At 38.8% G+C, this 12,724-nt stretch overlaps 1 protein-coding gene across 11 annotated transcripts in view; it reads right to left on the bottom strand.

The window, feature by feature from the left end:
* The window catches only part of ripor3 (RIPOR family member 3), a 186,002-nt gene that overhangs the window by 136,862 nt on the left and 36,416 nt on the right, over positions 1 to 12,724 (bottom strand). For 6 of the 11 annotated variants that reach the window (XM_069883659.1, XM_069883644.1, XM_069883646.1 and 3 more), the window contains 3 exons: positions 11,578 to 11,692; positions 9,975 to 10,030; positions 5,861 to 6,039 (listed from right to left, as the gene is read on the bottom strand). The gene's annotated coding sequence lies outside the window, so the exon portion shown is untranslated. Of the gene's footprint in view, positions 1 to 5,860; positions 6,040 to 6,642; positions 6,794 to 9,974; positions 10,031 to 11,577; positions 11,693 to 12,724 lie in introns of those variants that run through there. The other 5 variants (XM_069883647.1, XM_069883649.1, XM_069883653.1 and 2 more) reach the window with 3 other exon arrangements.

Here is a 12,724-nt window from a genome sequence, read left to right as displayed (position 1 = left end):
ATGCTTAATCTGCCTATGGTTGTCCAAATTCCTATACATCCCATCTCTCAGAATTCCTTCCAATAATTTACCTACTACTGACGTCAGGCTGTAACCTGTTTACTCTTGACGCCGTCCTTAAACAGTGGGACAACTTGAACTACTCTTCAATCCTCTGGCACCTCTCCTGTGGCTAAGGACATTTTGAATATATCTGTCAGGGCCCCTGCAATTTCAATGCTCATCTCTCTCAAGGTCTGAGGGAATATCATATCCAGCCCAGGGAATTTGTCTACCTTTATTCGCTGTAAGGCAGCAATCACCTCCTCCTCCTCCTTAATCTCCAAGTTTCATAACACTTCTATTTGTTTCCCTTCCATCTGAATGCACTTTGCCAGTTTCCTGAGTAAATACTGATGCAAAAAACAGTTTAAGTACTTCCCCATTTCATGAGGCTCCACACACAGTTGAACACACTGCTCCTCTAGGGGACCAATTTTGTCCCTTGTTATCCTCTTACTCTTAACACACTTGTAGAACCCCTTCACATTTACCTTTACATTATCTGCCAAAGCCCCCTCATGCCTTCGTTTTGCTGACCTGATTTCCTTCTTTAGTATTCTCTTACAGTTTCTATGCTCTGCAAGTACCTCATTTGCTTATTCTATTCAGTGCTTCTTGAACATAATTTCTCCCACATGATGTCACGAATTTGGAAGTGAAAGCGATCAAGAGTTTTACATCTGAAAGGAAGACAGATAACCATACTAACTACATATGGAGATGAATCATTAAAAAGTCTCAGACTTATTGAGGGTACAGAGTAGTTATGTCCCAGTGAGGATCAAAGGAAAGGCTGGAAGTCATAGGGAGGCTTGGTTTTCGAGGAATATTGGAAATTTGGTTAGGAGAAAAAGGGAGGTGTGCAAGAGGTATAAAGAACAGGGAGCTGACAATTTGAAGGACGACAAGGAGTGTAGAAGGAATCTTAAGAAAGAAATTAGAAAGGCCAAAAAAAGGCACGAAGAGGCTTTGGCAGACAGAGTAAAAATAAATCCAAAGGGTTTCTATAAGTACATAAAAAGTAAAAGATTAGTGAGGGATAAAATTGGACCCCTTGTAGATAATGAGGTCAGAGGAAATGGGGGAAATTTTGAATGATTTCTTTGCCTCGGTATTCACTAGGGAAAAAAATGTTGAACCAGTTGAAGTAAAGAAAAATAGTGGGGAGGTCATGAAGCATATAAGGATAACTGAGGAGGCAGTGATGGCTGTGTTGAAAAAGATAAAGGTGGATAAATCTCTGGGACTGGACAAAATATTCCCAAGGACACTCAGGGAGGCTAGTGGACAGATAGTGGGGCCATTAACAGAGATATTTAGGATGTCACTGGCCACGGGGGTAGTGCCATAGGATTGGAGGGTGGCGCATGTGGTTCCGCTGTTTAAGAAAGGGTCTAAATGTAAACCTGGAATTATAGGCCCGTGAGTCTGACATCTGTGGTGGGCAAGTTGATGGAAAGTGTTCTGAGGGATGGTATTTACAAATATTTGGAGATACAGGGATTGCCAGGGTGTAATCAGCATGGTTTTGTCAGGGGTGGATCATGCTTGACAAACCTGATTGAGTTCTTCGAGGGGATTACAAAAAAGGTTGATGAAGGGAAAGCTGTGGATGTTGTCTATTTAGACTTTAGTAAAGCTTTTGACAAAGTTCCCCACAGGAGGTTAGGAAAAAAGGTGGAGGCATTAGGTATAAATGAGGAGGTAGTGAAATGGATTCAGCAATGGTTGGATGGGAGGTGTCAGAGAGTAGTGGTAGAAAATTGTTTGTCCAATTGGAGGCCGGTGACTAGTGGAGTTCCTCAGGGATCGGTCCTGGGTCCACTATTGTTTGTTATATATATTAACAATCTGGAAGTAGGGGTGGAGAATTGGATAAGCAAGTTTGCGGATGATACAAAGATTGATGGTGTGGACAGTGAGGAAGATTACTGTAGATTAAAAGGTGATTTAGGAAGGCTGGAGGTGTGGGCTGAGAAATGGCTGATGGAATTTAATACAGATAAGTGTGAGGTGTTCCATTTTGGAAAGGCAAATCTAAATAGGTCATATGCATTAAATGGTAGGCTATTGAGATGTGCAGAGCAACAAAGGGATTTAGGAGTTGTGGTAAATAGTACCCTCAAGGCTGATATTCAGGTAGATGGTGTGGTGAAGAAGGCATTTGGAATGTTGGCCTTCATAAATTGAATTCAAGAGTAGGGAGGTTATGATGAAATTGTACAAGGCATTGGTGAGGCCAAATTTGGAGTTCTGTGTACAGTTTTGGTCACCAAATTATAGGAAAGATATAAACAAAATAGAGAGAGTGCAGAGAAGGTTCACGAGAATGTTGACAGGATTTCAAGGTTTGAGTTACAGGGAAAGGCTGTGCAGACTGGGGCTTTTTTCTCTGGAGCGTTGAAGATTGAGAGGGGACTTGATAGAGGTGTTTAAGATTTTAAAAGGGACAGACAGAGTAAACGTGGATAGGCTTTTTCAATTAAGAGTGGGGAAGATTCAAACTAGAGGGCATGGTTTAAGATTGAAGGGGGAAAATTATAAGGGGAACATGAGGGGAAATTTCTTTACGCAAAGGGTGGTAGGGATGTGGAATGAGCTTCCAACAGATGTGGTTGAGGCGGGATCATTGGTTACATTTAAGGAAAGACTGGATAGTTACATGGAGAGGAGAGGACTGGAGGGGTATGGACCGGGTGCTGGTCAGTGGGACTAGGAGGATGGGGATTTGTTACGGCATGGACTAGTAGGGCCGAACTGGCCTATTCTGTGCTGTAAGTGGTTATATGGTTATAGGTAAATTCTATCTCTATTCCCTTAAATTGTGTGGTGAATTAACATGACAAATTGCTCTCTCTTGTTCAGTGCCCATTTCGTGTCAATCATAATCTGTGCACTTTGACATACTCTCAGAAGTGACCTATTTTACCACAATTCTGGCAGATTTCCTGCAGGAAACTTATTGGTAGTTTCCACTATAAGGGAAATATACATGTTTTGAGTGACGATTGATTGAAAACTGTGCTTCTGAGCACCTGTGTTTCCTAAGAAATTGGAGGAGGCCCACTACGGGGCTCAAAGTGCTGCGTGAACTCCTGGTGCAGCACTTCTTGTTGGATTATAATGCCACATCAACTTATCTGCAATCTTGCAATAGCACAGACTAAAATAAAAGTCATGTGAGAGCAACTGTGATCAGTTTCTCCATGGAGATAACAGAGAAACAGATGCTGGGGATCATCATCAAGGGAATCAGCAAAAGCACAGAAACTTGCCAGCCACTTCAATACAATAATGTTATAACCATATAACCATTTACGGAGTGGAAACAGGCCATGTTGGCCTTTCAAGTCCGCACCGGTTCCCTGATTTTGTGCGCCCTCTTCAGGCACTGGTCCCGGTAGATCTTCATTAAATAACGATGGACGAATTCAATGCAGGTGGGTTCAATACTTGATAGCTTGTTGTCGTTATCGGTAAGACCTTCTACTTCCTCTTGATGAAATGTGAAATGTTCACCAATGAGAATTGTCAAAGCACTTCAAGCCCAAGCTAATGCTCCAGGAAGTTTTACGTGAGTTCTGCCCAAGTCAAGTTCATCCAAGTTAAAAAGTCATACATCATGAGAAACATATCTGCTTTTTTCATATCTGCAACTAATCACCAATCAAAATGTTCCAAATAGGAATGGAAGTCTTATTTAGATCACAAATTGTGCTACATGCCTGTAGTGAACTGGGATTCACTAGAAGTCTGGTTCCGCCTCCCGGCTCCTCCCACGAGGGCCCGTATATAACCCAGATTTCCCACCTAAACCCAGAACCCCTCTGAAGTCTGTTCATGAACCCTACCTGTATTATAAGCTAATAAAAGTGTTAGTTCTCCCTCCAGTCGAGTGTGAGCTTTTATCTACGTTACAATGCCCAACAGTTGCCCTTTTACTGCTCTGGTACTTTTTTCAACTGTGGAGGCTTAATTGAAACAAGAATATTGCAAGATAATTAAGCCCTCCAAAGCAATGTACAGATCATTTGGAGTATCTGTTGCGTCAATTTTATCCTGTAGGTGTGGAAATAACCTTTATGAGAATATAATAGAGGATGGATATGCTGTTTATCTGTATGCAACCATCTTTTATTTTTCACTTCCTGTCTCTACTGTGGACAATTCAAGATGCAACAAATTATTCAACTCAATAGACTAGAGGTGATAAGGAAAGAATGGCAAGGAATTTGGTGAAAGGTATTTTCCACAGATACCGCCTGACTAGCTCAATGCTTCCGGAAATGGAACGGTTAATTCCTGCAGGGGAGGATGCACTGCAGAAACAGGTCATAGGGGTTCAATTAAATATAAATTATGAAACAGGCTGTAAAACAACATGATCCTCACCTCGACACACAGCAATGGAAATGGTAATGTGTGGGAGTCTCAGGATGTGGTTAAATTGTGTTCAGCCCAATTTGGAAGCAAAAGGAGAGGAAAGGGAGTTTGGGCAGGGCAAGCGTCAAGATGCGAAAAACAAGGAAAACGAGTTCAATTAGAATGATAGAGTTTGGGTATTGAGATTTCTCGGTACATTAGGGAATTAGATTTTTTTTTAATGCCTACTTGAATATAGGTGACATGATGCCAGGAAAAATAGCACTTAACTACAAGATCAAATCTATTCCTGAAGTGAATTCTGTAATTGTTCTTTGATTTTGTCCAATAACTAAATCTCAATCCATGTAACTCCCAGTCTTCATTCTCTAAATTTGTGGACCAGCCTCCTGTGTAGGGTTTTCAAAAGCCTTCTGAATGTCTGCATACACCATACCCACATGCAACTTCCTCTCTCAAATAGAGTTGTAAATCTGCATGGTTTTTGAACAAATTTAGGGCAATGGCTACCCACATCCTTAAGTTCTGTATATATGACTATTAGATGCTTGTTTGTCACCAGCTCTGTCATCTCATGTGTATATAAAGACAGTAATTCCTTGTACCACCACAGTTCCATCTTACCTTTCCTGTTCCTGATCAACTCAGCAGCTACCTGACCATTGGCACCTATGGGGATTGGTAGATGACAGATAAGTAAATTTTCCATTTGGTTGAGATTGTATGTGGCATGACTGAAGAATTAACGGCAAGGTTCTCCAATTTTAAACTTCTGTATTTTTTTACATTTTTTGCTAGTTGCTTGAATTCTGGATAACAGGGGTTTTACTGTACACAAGAACAATGTTCCAAACTACACTTCTCCATTGAATCAATCCAAAAACATAAGAAGACTCATCGCTCTTGCATAAAGTATTGTTGCCTATCTTCTATGCCTTTTCCTATCCACTAAATATACAGTGCCCCTCCAGTAAGTGCAGCATTATCAGTGGAATTTCTGAGTGTGATGAAAGAAGCTACAGGTAGCCCTGACGGAAAGCCTGGAAACCCAATTACAGAAAGAATCGACACTCTATGAACAGAAGACAGAGACAAAAGATACTGCAGATGCGGAATCTGGAGTTACACAGCAATCACAAATTGATTTACACAAGTATCCGCTAGCATCAATTTGGAGAAGAAAACGATCTGATGGACTCTGAAGGAACTCAGTAGGTTGAACGTAATACAAATCTGAAATTATCTTCGTGTCCAGCTTGAAGTTGTCTATCATAATCCTTATTCTATTTCAGGAAGCAAACCTTTTGAAACCATTTGTTTCCAGTGTTATTGAACAGACATCTTGAGAAAGTTGATGCATTAGGTATGACCTTTATGTTTCTCTTTATGGTACACAGTAGAGTTAGTATCTGGGTCAGTGCGCTGATCAAGTTACCTGCTCTTCCTCATTGTCCTGCAAGTCCTTCTCTTCAAGCATTAAACTGAATGCTACTGTTGAATATCCTCTGATTACCTACTCTTTTACCATTGGAGACAGTTTCTCTTCAGCCCCCTCTAATTGTGCAGATTCAAGGCAGATTACCATCCAGTAAAAATGAAACCTGATGCTGATACCTGAAAATAAAAAAATTGTGTGGTCAATAGGATAATGCTAGAATAAAATGTGAATAGAAAAATAGCCCATGGTAGTATAATCCATATTTTTCATTTACAGTTATCTGTTTTGTATTTATTAATATGATAAGTAAATTCACATGTCTTTCATCATGTTTAATGAATAAACAAAATAACCATTGAGCCTTTCCATATTTTAACTTTCACATTAAATCTTCAATATTCTACTGATTTGCAATGTTGAGTGTTAATGTGTATAAACAGCAAAAGCTACAGGATATAATAGAAAGATTTTTCAATCGTCTTTCTACTTTCTTTAGCTTAATACAAAATATTTTTCTGCAGGCCTCAAAAAGCACTCACACATGATAAGTACTTATTAAAATATATTGATATAAAAAATAAATAACTTTACCTTGCAATTCTTCCTACATAAATTATGGTAAGCAAATGAAAATGTGGAACAATTATCAAGTTAGATCAACTCCCAGGCACTCACAAACAGCTCTTTCTAAGCTTTCCTTGAGATCTAACTTAAAGCAAGCTTGAAGATGACTTGGTGTGATTGTTCAGCATTAAAATAGTAGAAGTGTATTTACATACCTATGACGTTTTATTATATAGGCAAAGGATTTTTTTCCACTTGATCACCATTTTCAGCAAATTGTCTTAAACATTCTATGGTGTAGAACATGGTAATTTTGTGAAACCCCTGTCCTTTGCTGGCTTGCAGAGACTAACAAAACAATTACAGCTTTCTTTGCAAATTGTACCAAATGTTTGTCACATGCTTAGCAGAGAAGGGCTGGAGACTGTAGAAAGAAAGATACTGTTGTCATAACCAATGGAGATTTAAAACTAAGTTTTACTCTGAATATGAGCATTGTTTTCTTTGCATTTAAACATGCAAAAGGCCTGCTCTAGTATTCTTTATTACTACGTAACTGATATGTTTCTTGGCGAATTGTACATCCAAACATAGCCTCCAAGTTAAAATTTAACTGTCCAGAGTTAGACAAGTCTAGTCTAGAGTTTTAGAAATATTTAAAAAAACAATTTGTTTGAAATGTTCATGTAGCTATATTCTGCTATATTTTTTGCTCTATTTTTTAAATGAAAAAATAGTGGAATTATTTTCTAGTCCAAACATAAATGACAAAAAAGAATGTCAATTATTACAATTCAACTAATGGAAGCAGTTGAATTGTTTATTATAACTTGATTTGTTTCAATCAGTCTCTTAGCCCTGCCTTTGATACCTTTGCTCCACTCTTATAAGACCCCCATTACAGCCTCATACTTAATAATCAAGCTATTCATTCCCAGATGATAAAACTTTCTCATCTATTACAAGCTCCCATTTTAGTAAAATAGGGTCATCACTGTAAGGGATAGTATAGACAGGAGGAATAGAATAGCCACAGTTAACATTTCACACGAGCCACAGCCCAGTGACAATTCAATACATTGCAAGAACTGAGGGAAAGTTTGCCATAGTCAGTTCCAGATTCAATACATTTGCAAAGATATTGTGATTTTTCTGGGGAGAACCATTCTGATGGCTAAAGAGAGAGTAGCTTTTTGAAGTAGCTCGTGGCCAGCCATTTTGTGGAATTCAGAGCAAAGCATGCCCTGTGAATGACCGGGCCTTTTTGGTGGATTGACCTGTGTCAGGAAGGTCTTTTGGGAAACAAAGTGGTAAATTTTGATTATGACTAACATTGAAGGTCACTTGATGAGACTGGTGCATAAGATAGATCAACTACAATAAAATAAATTATTGTATTTTTATTTTTACTAACTGGGTACCCCCCACCCCCCACCCCGGTGCATTATATGCATGTGTGCGTTATACAAGAATATTTTTACATGTTGAAAGAGTGCACACGATTAGTAGTAAGCATGGGAAGTTGAACTGGCAATCTATAGTGAGTGTGTGAATATTAGTGAACATGGGAATATAATAGCGGTATTGAAGAACGCACACAATTAATAGCAGCTGTGAGAAAGATGCACTGGCAATTTATAGGGAGTGTGGAGGCCGACAGCATCGAATCCACGCTGCTGAAAATCCAACTGCGCTGGGTGGGTCACGTCTCAAGAATGGAGGACCATCGCCTCCCCAAGATCGTGTTCTATGGCGAGCTCTCCACTGGCCACCATGACAGAGGTGCACCAAAGAAGAGGTACAAGGACTGCCTAAAGAAATCTCTTGGTGCCTGCCACATTGACCCCCGCCAGTGGGCTGATATTGCCTCCAACCGTGCATCTTGGCACCTCACAGTTCGGCGGGCAGCAACCTCCTTTGAAGAAGACCGCAGAGCCCACCTCACTGACAAAAGACAAAGGAGGAAAAACCCAACACCCAATCCCAACCCACCAATTTTCCCTTGCAACCGCTGCAACCGTGCCTGCCTGTCCCGCGTCGGACTTGTCTGCCACAAACGAGCCTGTAGCTGACGTGGACATTTACCCCTCCATAAATCTTCGTCCGTGAAGCCAAACCAAAGGAGGAGGGAAACATTATAGTGTGCATGAGAATGTAATAGTATGAAAGAGCATGCACAATAATATAGAGGGTGTGGGAAATTTGTAATGAATGCCATGGCATTCCTACAACCAGGACATTCTAGCTAGGGCATTGCACCTTATCAATGTTATTTGGCCAGTCTCGACCTTGAGGGAGGAGATTAACATATCAAGTGCCTCTGATTTGAGACAACATTAGAATTAAAATCCTGCTCAACCCTGAAGATGGTCTTCGATCTATTTAATTGATTCCTCTGCAAAAGTTTGTTAATGTGTTGCAGCAGGATATCATCTATATAATGAGCAATCAACACCACTGTGGGGAGGGGGGGTGGGGGGAGTTGGCTGGGTGTTAATTGTGGAAGATTAACTGTGGCAGATACGGTTTTATCTCATGTCCCATTTAAATGCAAATTGCTTTTGCCTGTCGGAATTTAGAATACTCCACCCTCACATTATATGTGTGTGTGGATTATTAAAAAAACTATTTATTTATTTATTTTACACACAATTTATGATTTTGTGTGTGTTATATGCATGAAAATATGGTAAATCACCCCAGTGTTGAAAGACAGAATAAATAGAAAAATAAATATTCATAGTTTCTGTTCATATCAGAACAAAAGTGGTATTTCAATAGTGCAGGCAGGTAGTTTGATGATCCCTTCATCGCTTATGGTTCAGGTATTAAGTGGAGATTCAAGTGCCTGATAGCCATTGGATAAAAATTGTTACTTTCTGTTATGATCTGAGTTCATTTTATCCGTTAGAGCTAGGTCATGTTCTCCTGATAGCCACATGTTTCCTTACAACATTTGGCCTGACATTCAGAGCAAATCTAACAATTACATTCAGCCACTTTTTCCCTGTAACCTATTTTATCTCACATGCCATTAATACCATACTGATTCTCTTATCACCCATCAACAATGGAGATAAGTTACAAGCAACATCTCTATGTGGTGAGGAAGGAAACCATAATGCCCACAAGGAAACAGGAAGAACTTTTAAATAGTTAGCGTAGAAGTTAGTGCAACGCTGTTACAGTGCTAGCTATCAGGCCTAATGTGTGGTTCAAATCCCACGCTGTCTGTGAGGAGTTTGAACATTCTCCCATTGTCTGCATGGGTTTCCTCTGGGTGCTCTGGTTTCCTCCCACCTTTCAAAATGTGTCAGGGGTTCTAGGTCAATTGGGTATAATTGGGCAGCAAGGGCTCATAGGCCAAAAGGGCCAGTTACTGTGCTGAATGTCTACATTTATTTATTTATTTAAATTAATTTAAATTTTAAAAAACTTCACACAGACATCAGAGGTCAGGATTGAACCCAGGTTGCTGGAGCTGGGAGGGGTGGCAGCAGCAGTATCTGGTGCTCAGTAGACGGCAGACTACTTGAATTCTACTTACGGAGTCCTCCTAGGTTCAATCTTGAGTCATTTCCACTTTCCCATTTACATGTTATCCTGCAATGGGATTCTTGAAATGTAATAATCACATATATACAAAGATATGTAATAACTTAAAATAAATATAGAAAAATATTTTGGGATTATTCACACATTCATTAATTTTCAATCTGTGAACTGCTTTAATGCTTGAAATGTAAAATTCTAATCCATTTCAAGTCCCTACTGCTTCTTCACATCGATATTAAATTCTTTAGCTTCATTTTCCAAATGTCTTTCCATTTTTTCTCAGCCTTGGTTCCAGAATCTGAGCACCCCAGATGTTCTTCCCTCACTCCTCATCTAGGAACCTCTTTCAAACACACCTCTTTGGCCAAGTTTTTAGTTCCATATACTCCCTCCATCTTTGTCAACTCAATCTCAATATTTGGTTAACATGAAACCACCCTGGAAATTTTTTGTACATTTAAACGAATGCCTGAATTAAAATGGTCATTTCTGAACTTGTAGATCAAATATCTTTTTACGAAAATGCTAAATCGCCTTTGAAATGTCAAGTGAAATAGTGGTAGCAAAACAAATATAATCTTAACAAAAAACACATGATCAACAATAGAATTGTTCCAAAAAATGAGTATTGTAGAAAAATGCACAGGAAACAGAATCAGTACAACATATAGAAAAGGTCCTAATACAAGTCATTTTAATCCTTATATATGTATTGTTGGTTATGTGTTCAAATAGTTACAATGTTACCAGTATCACTTTTATTTGATGGGTTTGATGTCACATGAATGGAGCCAAGTCGAGTGGTATCAAAAATGTTGTTGCTCAGGAGATTAATTGAAGCAGGCAAATGAACAATAATACATAGCCCAAGAACCAAGGGATACATGAATTGCCAATGAATAACTTTCCTACTTTGCCCAATTTTACAATGTACAGATATTCCATTATCTCCCAAAATGGAATGCTGCAGCACTGAAGTGGATGAACATGCATAATCACCTAATGGACTTTATATAAACATAACTATCTGCCACTTTAATGTCAAATCACATGGCAACATTAAAAATAAGAATGCATACTTTCAGACTGGAATGCATAATGACAGTGTTAGCAAATAAAAAAAATGGTGACAGTTGATTTCTTGTATATGCAGGCATATCTGCTGCCAGAACTATTTACCAGTATTACCAGTGCAGGTAGTCAAATTCAAGCATATTGATTGTCCTGCTCAGTACATTCCTTGCTATTACGATTGTATGCTCTATAGATGTAATCAAATGCACCATTAATATTGAAATCCTAATGCTATCTTATTATTCCTCCTTTCCATTAAGAAACAAATACAAACATTGCACCTCATCTGATTAATGTGTCTGTAGAATACAACGGATGTTGTAGAAATGTTCACCCCAGCACAAAATATATTGGAAGGTAAAAAGAGTCAAATCTGTAATGACATTTAAAGCTAGTAGCAAAATTATATTTGCCTTGCCATGAGATTCTCCATGAAAAATGTGACATAAATATCTTGTCTGCTGAATCTGAATAGATGGGAATGTTTTGTTGGTTACGTGTTCAAATATTTGCAATGTTACCAGTAGAGGGTGGTAGAGGCTCTCCTCGCAATGCAGCCTTGTTTCTGTAACATCTCTCAAATTTCCATCTCCTCTTTATCTTCTAAACCAATGCAGGAACACTCTCAGAGGGAAACTAAGTGCAATAGAGGGATACAATGAGGAAATTATATTAATTGCAAGGCAACACTGCAAAGATGGTGGATCCACGAGTAGAAAGCAGAATTGCAAATTAAATCAGTTGTTTCTTTAAATAATTACATGGAAGAATTGGCTTTTTCTGCTACCTCCATGCCCTCAACCCTCAGCAATTAGAATGCATTCTATCTAGATCCCGAGAAATTATCTCATAGCATAACAAGCCTTTCTATTATTGCCTCTATCAATTTTCACCCTAGTGAGAGAGAGCTCCCACAGGCCCATGAGCACCTGCATAAGCTGATGAAGAAGATGATCTCACGAGTCACTTTTTCAGAGACCCAAAAGATCCTGAAGAGAGAGCTACAACTAGGTAATCCTGATAGGGGTTTACCAGCAAAGTCTCTGAGAGGAGGAAGAATGTATGAATACAGAAAAGAAAATGTCCACTGAAGGGAATTTTCAAAGAATACAAATCCCAATTCCTGCTCTACCTGCTTCTGTGTGCTGAATGAAAAGTATAAGTATTTTGGGGTTTTTTTTGTGTCTATAGTTTTAGCATATATTACACTGCTTCAGGTCCCCCCTACTGTAGCTGAAGTTCTGAATCAATAAAGTACTTTATCCTCCCATCACAAAAACAATTATGGCATATCTGTGTACATTAATTTCCCAATAAAAGTGTTACTATAAGAAAGTATTATAACCAACCTCAAGTTCACTGAAAAACAAATTATCTAGACCAGGAGGGTGATCACGTAATGAGTGCTGAATATTCCCTCTACGAAACAAAGTACCAAAAAATTCGATGTACATTTACTAATTATTGTTTTTACTTAAATGATTAGCATTTAAGCATTCAATTTCTCTTACGTTACAGACAATTAACATAAGCTATTCTGAGATCATTTAAATATAGATGAAGTACCCCTTAACCGAAATGCATGGGACCAGAAGTGTTTTTCAGATTTTGGACCACCATTTTAAAAATGCACTCATTCACTCAGACTTAAAGATACATGCATTCACA

Source organism: Narcine bancroftii, chromosome 6 (assembly GCF_036971445.1).
Source record: "Narcine bancroftii isolate sNarBan1 chromosome 6, sNarBan1.hap1, whole genome shotgun sequence".
Lineage (NCBI taxonomy): Eukaryota > Metazoa > Chordata > Chondrichthyes > Torpediniformes > Narcinidae > Narcine > Narcine bancroftii.
Note: the sequence above shows the minus strand (reverse complement) of the source record. Positions and strands in the feature narration are given on the sequence as shown.